The following is a 10,432-nucleotide window of genomic DNA, read 5'->3' as shown; positions in this document are numbered from 1 at the left end:
TAAATTAAAAGAAAAGCAAGAAGCAAACACAAAGTTCACTTTTGATCAAATCAGGAGCTATCTCTAAGACTGCACCACAGTGTAGGAAGACAGAATGAGTGTGGGTCCCATGAAACTTCTAGTAGAATGGCCTCCACTTTTATTAGCTTATTGTAACTACATGAAGCCCTTGTTCTTTAACTATTTTCCTTTTTCAGCTGGTTCTGATTTGAGCTCTTCTGGGTCCAATACATCTATCCTGAGCTTCTCAAACTTTCCCCAGAACTCAGAGTAGATTTGGTCATCCACTTTGGTGAGTTCCAGGTATTGTAGGTCACCTGATGAAACTGGCTTGTAATAATCTTCAGCATGTTGCTTGCTCGTGGCCCAAGCCATCTCAATATCAGGTGGACCCCAGGCCAGCATCTCACTGGCTCATCACCTGTTCTACTGATCACTGCCATGTTGCAGCCCACAAAGCACGGCCTCACTTTCCCTGCAGTGATTGTGTGTGTGTGTGTGTGTGTGTGTGTGTCTGTGTGTGTGTGTGCTCCTTCCCCAGTTGACTGGAAGGGGCCAGAATTAACTTACCTTGCAAAAATAAGTACTGGAGATCTATTCAGCACAGTGCCTGTAGCTAACAGTATGATTGTATACTTAAAAACACGCGGATCATGTGTTGTTACCATACACATGCAAAATACTACTGTTAAAGGGGGTGGGAGGAAACTGGGAGATGATGGATTTGTCAACAGCCTTGACGGTGGTGATGTTTTCATGGTGTGTTCTTATTCCCAAACTCATCAAGTTGTATACATTAAAAACGTACAGCTTTTTACATATCAATCACACCTCAGTAAAGTGGTTTTAAAAGTAAACAATTAAAAACAGAACAGAAAAGCTGAAAGTGATGCCTCTGAGCTGAGGTTAGGGGCCACTTTTGGCACAAGTCTTTTTAGCAGTGTTTGACTTCTAAGCTCTGCAAGTGTATGTTACTTATATAATAATTTAAAGATTGTAAAGTTAACTATAAGCTCAGAAATGTAGTAAGTAGATTGATGGTTTTATAGAAAAGAGAACCAGACATAATTTTTGCTCAGTATAAATATTGATTGAAATTGTGTTTAATCTTAAAATTTGAGACTGTATAAAATAAGTGCCCCAAACTTGGTTAACATGAAAGTTCTAATTATTAAGCCAAGTTTCCTTCATAATATAAGCCCCAGTTTCAGAAAACGTACAAGTATAAAGCATCTATCTTCACTCTGATGTACTGTAACTGCATTAGGTATTTTAAGGTAAATCTATCGTGGAATGTAACAAACATGTAGATTATTTACATATATAAAATCTTGTTCCCATTCCTGAGTACACTTCAGATTTGTTAAAACTAAACTTCTGAATCCGATTATGATGTATTAATTATATGAAAAGAGGTAAATTGTGGGTTCTGATAAGTTACCAATATGTGCCATATATTTATAGCAGCAGACAGCAGATTTGAATAAACCCTCTTCTAATAATCATATTAATTGCTGGGTCTTCCTATATGGACTATCAGTAAAGAAAATAAATACAAAGCAGGAAATTAAAGTCAGTTAAAATTTATGAAGCCTTCACATTGATTTCTATTAAAGTTAAGCACGTTTAAAGCTGGTTTTAATTTTGTGTTTGATTTGAGCCGCAGAGTCTTCTTTGGAATTGCTCTTTTAAGAGAGCATGTGGGGAGGAGTCAAGATGGCGGTGTGGGAAGACGCGGAGTTAGCGTCTCCCCACAACTAGGGCGCCTGCCTGGCCGCTGGTGGGGGACTCTGATGCCCAAGGAGACGGGAGGAACCCCAAAGTGAACTGGTAGGATGTAGGGGGACCGAGGGGAGAGGAAACGTGGAGGCCAGACAAAATCAGTGCCCCTGTGGCCAGGGAGATCAGGAGAGGCAGGCAGGAGGGGCCATCCAGGAGGAGCAGAAGAGGAGAGGAGGGCAACTGCCCTGCCCACTGGAGCCCAGGAGGCCTGCTGGTTTCCCAGGTGAGGTCCCCTGCCCTCTGAGACCGGGGTGGGGGGCATGCCTGGGCCCCTTCTGTTCCTTGAGCCTAAGCCCCACGCCCCACAGCCTCCAGGGCCTTTTCCAGCCCTGTGGGTCTTGAGCATTGGCCCTGCCCACCACCCAGACCTCGCCCTTGCTTAGGCCCTGCCCCCCACAGCCAAGGCCTTGCCCCCCTTTTTTCCTTTTCCTCCTCTTTTTTTAATATTGTGGTACTGATGTACCTTCCAGTTGTTGATTCATCTATATTTTTATTTTTACGTTCTTTCTAACATGTGTGTTAGGTTCCTAGTCTAATTTTATTTTTTCCTTTTTTTTTTTTGCCTCCCCACATGGCTTGCGGGTTCTTGATTTGCAAGCCTGGGGTTGGGGGGAAGCTCCTGCAGTGGGAGCTCTGAGTCCGAACCACTGGACTAACAGAGAACCTCAGAACCCAAGGAATATTCATCGGAGTGAGGGCTCACGGAGGTCCCCATATCAGCACCAACACAAAGCTCTACCCAGTAGCCTAAAAACTCCAGGGTTGGAAGCCTCAGGCCAAACAACCAGTAAAAGAGGAACACAATCCCACTCATAAAAAAAAAAAAAAAAAGAGACAGCAAAAAAATATGTCACCGATGAAGGAGTGAGGTTAAAACCTACAAGACCAAATAAATGAAGAGGAAATAAGCAAGCTACCTGAAAAAAAAATTCAGAGTCATGATAGTAAAGATGATCCAGAATCATGGAAATAGAATGGAAGCATGGATTGAGAAAACACAAGAAATGTTGAACAAAGATCTAGAAGAACTGAAGAACAAACAGAGATGAACAACACAATAAGTGAAATGAAAAATATGCTAGAAGGAGTCAATAACAGAATAACAGAGGCAGAAGAACAAATAAGTGAGCTGGAAGACAAAATGGTGGAAACAACGGCCAAGGAGCAGAATAAAGAAAACAGAATGAAAAGAATTGAAGACAATCTCAGAAACCTCTCTAACAACACTAAACACACCAACATTCGAATTATAGGGGTCCCAGAACAAGAAGAGAAAAAGAAAGGGTCTGAGAAAATACTTGAAGAGATTATAGTGGAAAACTTCCCTCATATAGGAAAGGAAATAGTCACACAAGTCCAGGAAGCACAGAGAGTCCCATACAGGATAAACCCTAGGAAAAACACACCAAGACACATATTAATCAAACTAATAAAACTTAAATTCAAAGAAAAAATATTAAAAGCAGCAAGGGAAAAACAAAAAAATAACATACAAAGGAATCCCCATAATGTTATCAGCTGATTTTTCAGTGGAAATTATGCAGGCCAGAAGGGAGTGGCAGGATATACTTAAACTGATGAAAGAGAAAAACCTACAACCAAGATTACTCTACCCAGCAAGGATCTCATTCAGATTCAATGGAGAAGTCAAAAGCTTTTCAGACAAACAAAGCTAAGAGAATTCAGCACCACCAAACCAGCATTACAACAAATGCTAAAGAAACTTCTCTACGTGGGAAACACAAGAGAAGAAAAAGACCCACAAAAACAAACCCAAGGGGCTTCCCTGGTGGCGAAGTGGTTGAGTGTCCCCCTGCCGATACGGGGGACACGGGTTCGTGCCCCGGTCTGGGAGGATCCCACATGCCGCGGAGCAGCTGGGCCCGTGAGCCATGGCCGCTGGGCCTGTGCGTCCGGAGCCTGTGCTCCACAACGGGAGAGGCTGCAACAGTGGGAGGCCCGCATACCGCAAAAAAAAAAAAAAAAAAAAAAAAAAACAATTAAGAAAATGGTAATAGGAACATATCAATAATAACCTTGAATGTAAATGGATTAAATGCCCCAACCAAAAGACACAGACTGGCTGAATGGATACAAAAACAAGACCCATATATATTCTGTCTACAAGAGTCCCACTTCAGACCTAGGGACGCATACCGACTGAAAGTGAGGGAATGGAAAAAGATATTCCATGCTAATGGAAATCAAAAGAAAGCTGGAGTAGCAATTCTCATACCAGATAAAATAGACTTTAAAATAAAGACTGTTACAAGAGATAAGGAGGGACACTACATAATGATCAAAGGATCAATCCAAGAAGAAGATATAACAATAACAAGTGTTTATGCACCCAACATAGGAGCACCCCAATACATAAGGCAAATACTAACAAACATGAAAGGAGAAATCGACAGTAACACAATAATAGTAGGGGACTTTAACACCCCACTTACACCAATGAACAGATCAAACAGAAAATAAATAAGGAAACACAAGCTTGAAATGACACAATACACCAGATAGATCTAATTGATATTTATAGAACATTCCACCCAAAAGTGGCAGAATTGGGCCTCCCTGGTGGCGCAATGGTTAAGAGTCCGCCTGCCGATGCAGGGGATACGGGTTCGTGCCCCGGTCTGGGAGGATCCCATATGCCGCGGAGTGGCTGGGCCCGTGAGCCATGGCCGCTGGGCCTGCGCATCCGGAGCCTGTGCTCCACAACGGGAGAGGCCACAACAGTGAGAGGCCCACATACCGCAAAAAGAAAAAAAAAAAAAAAAAAGTGGCAGAATACACTTTCTTCTCAAGTGCACATGAAACGTTCTCCAGGATAGATCACATCTTGGGTCACAAATCAAGCCTCGGAAAATTTAAGAAAATTGAAGTCGTATCAAGCATTTTTTCTGACCACATTGCTATGAGATTGGAAATCAATTCCAGGAAAAAAAAACTGTAAAAAACACAAACACATGGAGGCTAAACAGTGCACTACTAAATAACCAAGAGACCACTGAAGAAATCAAACAAAAAATGAAAAAATACATAGAAACAAATGACAATGATAAATAACGACCCAAAACCTATGGGAGGCAGCAAAAGCAGTTCTCAGAGGGAAGTTTACAGCAATTCAACCTCATCTCAAGAAACAAGAAACATCTCAAATAAACCATCTAACCCTAAACTTAAAGCAACTAGAGAAAGAAGAACAAAGAAAACCCAAAGTCAGTAGAAGGAAAGAAAGAATAAAGATCACAGCAGAAATAAATGAAACAGAAATGAATAAAACAATAGCAAAGATCCATAAAACTAAAAGCTGGTTCTTTGAGAAGATAAAATTGATAAACCCTTAGCCAGACTCATAAGAAAAAAAGGGAGAATGCAAATCAATAAAATTAGAAATGAAAAAGGAGAAATCACAACTGACACTGCAGAAATGCAAAGGATTATAAGAGACTACTACAAACAACTCTATGCCAATAAAATGGACAACCACGAAGAAATGGACAAACTCTTGGAAAGGTACAATTTTCCAAGACTGAACCAGGAAGAATTAGACAATAACAGAACTATGACAAGTATTTAAATTGAAACCGTAATTAAAAATCTTCCAACAGAAGCCCAGGACCAGATGGCTTCACAGGTGAATTCTATCAAACATTTAGAGAAGAGCTAACACCCATCCTTCTCAAACTCTTCCAAACAATTTCAGAGGAAGGAACACTCCCAAACTCATTCTACGAGGCCACCATCACCCTGATAGCAAAACCAGAAAAAGATATCACAAAAAAAGAAAATTATAGACCAATATCACTGATGAACATAGATGCAAAAATCCTCAACAAAATACTAGCAAACAGAATCCAACAGCACATTAAAAGGATCATACACCATGATCAAGTGGGGTTTATCCCAGGAATGCAAGGATTCTTCAATATATGCAAATCAATCAAAGTGATAACCATATTAACAAACTGAAGGAGAAAAACCATATGATCATCTCAAGAGATGCAGAAAAAGCTTTCGACAAAATCCAACACCCATTTATGCTAAAACTCTCCAGAAATGGGCATAGAGGGACCCTACCTCAACATAATAAAGGCCATATATGACAAACCCACAGCAAGCATCATACTCAATGGTGAAAAACTGAAAGTTTCCACTAGGATCAGGAACAAGACAAGATGTCTACTCTTGCCACTCTTATTCAACACACTTGTAAGTCCTAGCCACAGCAATCAGAGAAGGAAAAGAACTAAAAGGAATACAAATTGGAAAAGAAGAAGTAAAACTGTCACTATTTGCCAATGACATGATACTATACATAGAAAATCCTAAAGATGCCATCAGAAAACTACTAGAGCTAATCAATGAATCTGGTAAGGTTGCAGGATACAAAATTAATGCACAGAAATTTCTGGCATTCCGATACACCAACAATGAAAAATCAAACACTCTCATTTACCATAGCAACAAAAAGAATAAAATACCTAGGAATAAACCTGCCTAAGGAGGTGAAAGACTTGTACTCAGAAAACTACAAAACACTGATGAAAGAAATCAAAGATGACATAAACAGATGGAGAAATGTACCATGTTCTTGGATTGGAAGAATCAATATTTCAAAAATAACTATACTACCCAAAGCAATCTATAGATTCAATGCAATCCCTATCAAACTACCAATGGCATTCTTCACAGAATTAGAATAATAAAAACTTACAATTCGTATGGAAACACAAAATACCCCGAAGAGCCAAAGCAATCTTGAGAAATGAAAACAGAGTTGGAGGAATCAGGCTCCCCGATTTCAATCTATACCACAAAGCTACAGTAATCAAGACAGTATCATACTGATACAAAAACAGAAATATAGATCAATGGTACAGGATAGAATGCCCAGAGATAAACCCACACACATATGGGCACCTAATTTACAACAAAGGAGGTAAGAACATACAATGGAGAAAAGACAGCCTCTTCAATAAGTGTTGCTGGGAAAACTGGACAGCTACGTGTAAAAGAATGAAATTAGAACACTATCTAACACTATATGCAAAAATAAACTCCAAATGGATTAAAGACTTAAATGTAAGACCAGACACTATAAAACTTTTAGAGGAAAACATAGGAAAAACACTCTTTGACATAAACCACAGGACGATCTTTTTTAACCCACCTCGCAGAGTAACAGAAATAAAAACAAAAATCAACAAATGAGACTTAATTAAACTTCAAAGCTTTTGCACAGCAAAGAAGACCATAAACGAGACAAAAAGACAACCCTCAGAATGGGAGAAATGTTTACAAATGAAACAACAAAGGATTAATCTCCAAAATATACAAACAGCTCACGGAGCTCAGTATCAAAAAAACAAACAATCCATTTAAAAAATGGGCAGAAGACCTACAGAGACATTTCACCAAGGAAGACATACAGATGGCATGGCCAAGAGGTATATGAAAAGATGCTCAACATCACTAATTATTAGAGAAATGCAAATCAAAGCTACAATGAGGTATCACCTCATGCCGGTCAGAATCACCATCATCAAAAAAGCTAGAAAAAGTAAATGCTGGAAAGGGTGTGGTGAAAAGGAACCCTCCTACACTGTTGGTGGGAATGTACATTGATACAGCCACTATGGAAAACAGTATGGAGGTTCCTTAAAAAACTAAAAACAGAGCTGCCATATGACCCAGTAATCCCACTGCTGGGTATATACCCTGAGAAAACCATAATTCAAAAAGAGACATGTACCACAATGTTCACTGCAGCACTATTTACAATAGACAGGACATGGAACCGAGGTAGATGTCTATCAAAAGATGAATGGATGAAGAAGATGTGGCACATATATACAATGGAATATGACTCAGCCATAAAAAGAAACTAAATTGAGTTATTTGTAGTGAGGTGGATGAACCTAGAGTCTGTCACACAGAGTGAAGTCAGAAAGAGGAAAACAAATTCCGTATGCTAACGCATATATATGGAATCTAAAAAAAAAAAATGGTACTGATGAACCTAGTTGCAGGGCAGGAATAAAGATGTAGACATAAAGAATGGACTTGAGGACACAGGGTGGGAGGGGGAAGCTGGGGCGAAGTGAGAGTACCATTGACATGTATACACGACCGAATGTAAAACAGTTGGCTGGTGGGAAGCAGCAGCAGAGCACAGGGAGATCGGCTCGGTGCTTTGCGGTGACCTAGAGGGTGGGATAGGGAGGATGGGAGGGAGGCTCAAGAGGGAGGGGACATGGGGACATGTGTATGCGTATGGCCGATTTGCTTTGTTGTGCAACAGAAACTAACACAGTATTGTGAAGCAATTATACTCCAATAAATATCTATTAAAAAAAAAGAGGGAGCATGTGAATCCTAAAGGTGTTCCAAAATTAGAAATTAGAGATTTTTACAGGTTACTGGGAGTTCACGAGTCCACATTTCATGCTTTAATGTAATAAAAGTCTCCAAATGAGGCACTATCTTTCATATTCATAGCAACAGATGGCATACTAGTTTAGAATTTTTAAGTTGTGAATTGTATCACACTTATTAGTAAAAATAGAAAAATGGATGTTACAGGAAGAGTGGATGGTGTGAAAGGGTGGTATCATGAGGCATGAACCACAGTGATTGTGAGGGGAGACAGGACTGCTAGGCAGTTTGCATCTCTCTTTGTGAATATCAGTGTGACCTCTGAACCCCACAAGATGTCTGCCCTGTGGTTCTTGTGGTATGTGAAGCAGTGTGGAGGCACCACTCGGATATTCTCCATTACCAACGGGGCCAGGAACGGAAGTCTGTAGGCGGATCTGGTCAGGCAAGCGAGCGGATAATGCACCTCCTCGGGGATAGAGTGAAGCTGGGGTGTCCTGTCACCTATGTGGACCAGTCAGGTGACAACATCATGATAGAGATGTTGGATCATCAACTTTATGAGTGCCGATACGTAATTAGCGCCATCCCTCCAACTTTGACTTCCAAGATACACTTCAGACCAGAGCATCCTTCAGAGAGAAACCAGTTAATCCAGCGTCTTCCAGTGGGGGCTATCATTAAGTGCATGACGTATTACAAGGAGGCCTTTTGGAAGAAAAAGGATTACTGCGGCTGTATGATCATCGAAGATAAGGAAGCTCCGATTTCAATAACCCTGGATGACACCAAGCTAGATGGATCGCTGCCCACCCTCATGGGCTTCATCCTTGCTCGAAAAGCTGACCGCCTTCCTGAGGTCCATAAAGAACTAAGGAAGAGGAGAATCTGTGAGCTGCCAAAGGACCAGGATCCCAAGAAGCTTTACAACAGTGCGCTATGAAGAGAAGAACTGGTGTGAGGAGGGGTACTCCGGGGGCTGCTACACTGCCTACTTCCCCCCTGGGATCATGGCTCAGTACGGAAGGGTGATTCGCCAGCCCGTAGGCAGGATTTACTTTGCTGGCACGAAGACTGCCACATAGTGGCGCGGTCACATGCAAGGAGCAGTAGAGGCCGGAGAACGGGCAGCTAGAGAGGTCTTGAATGCTTTGGGGAAGGCGGCAAAGAAAGACATATGGGCCCAAGAACCTGAATCAGAGGATGTTCCAGCTGTAGAAATCACCCACACCTTCTGGGAGAGAAACCTGCCTTCCGTGACAGGCCTGCTGAAGATCATCGGATTTTCCACATCGATAACTGCCCTGTGGTTTGTTGTGTACAAATTCAGGCTGCCGACCTGATCCTGAAGTTTTGGCTTCATGCTTTCTGCTTACTCTTTCCCAGCATCATCAAAAGCAAAATGTTGACAAATTGAAAGGCTGTGTCATTGGATCATCTTTAAGTGCACTGATTTAACCCCTCAGTTTAATCTCTGTGTATCACCTCCTTAATTTCCGTAAGATCAAGCTCCATCTTGTGACTTGTCTGTAGACCAGCTTGTGCTGATTGCTAGAAAATTACCTTGTGATCAATTTCTTAATTTCAAGAAGTCAAAGCTGATGTGCTCATAAGAAAAAAAAATAGAAAAACACTGAAGTTTTGTAATTCTAGTATATTCCTTTTATTTTCAATCCCAGTGAAATGGAAATAACATTAAGCTGGAGTGAAAAGATGAATTTTCCTTTACCTTCTAAGAATAACATAGCAGTGACCAGCCTGGGTTTGCTCATTACTCTGATTCTGTTACCATAAAATAGAATAGTGTATTAGACTCATTTTGCGTCATTAGAAAGGGAAAACTTTTAGAGGCAAAGAGCCATTTAGTATGGGTTCATATTAGATGTAAGTCCATAACTATGTATCTAAAACCATCAACATCACACTCATTACCAAGCATTTGTTTAAATAGAGAGTAGAATTCAAGGACAGGGAATAGCATGTAGCCCTCCTGCCTAGGGACTGATGTTTGAGTGATGAGTGGCAGGAAGTAATATAATGTAGTATGTTCTAAGAACCTATAAGAAGGGATATTGGAAATAAGCACTATAATTAAAGGTAGTGGCTGAGATTTAAAGAAAATAAATTTGGGACTTCCCTGGTGGTCCAGTGGTTAATAATCCACCTTCCAATGCAGGGGACAGGGACGCGGGTTCGATCCCTGGTCAGGGAACTAAGATCCCACATGCCGCGGGGCAACTAAGCCTGCATGCTGTAGAGCCCACGT

General features: G+C 40.9%; 1 pseudogene; it reads left to right on the top strand.

The window, feature by feature from the left end:
* The first annotated feature begins 718 nt into the window (after positions 1-718).
* Positions 719-9,509, top strand: LOC132499888 (amine oxidase [flavin-containing] A-like; annotated as a pseudogene).
* The last annotated feature ends 923 nt before the right edge of the window (positions 9,510-10,432 follow it).

This window comes from Mesoplodon densirostris, chromosome 12, assembly GCF_025265405.1.
Source record: "Mesoplodon densirostris isolate mMesDen1 chromosome 12, mMesDen1 primary haplotype, whole genome shotgun sequence".
In the NCBI taxonomy this organism is placed as follows: domain Eukaryota; kingdom Metazoa; phylum Chordata; class Mammalia; order Artiodactyla; family Ziphiidae; genus Mesoplodon; species Mesoplodon densirostris.
The sequence above is the reverse complement of the archived record's forward strand: the minus strand, read 5'-3'. Positions and strand labels throughout refer to the sequence as shown.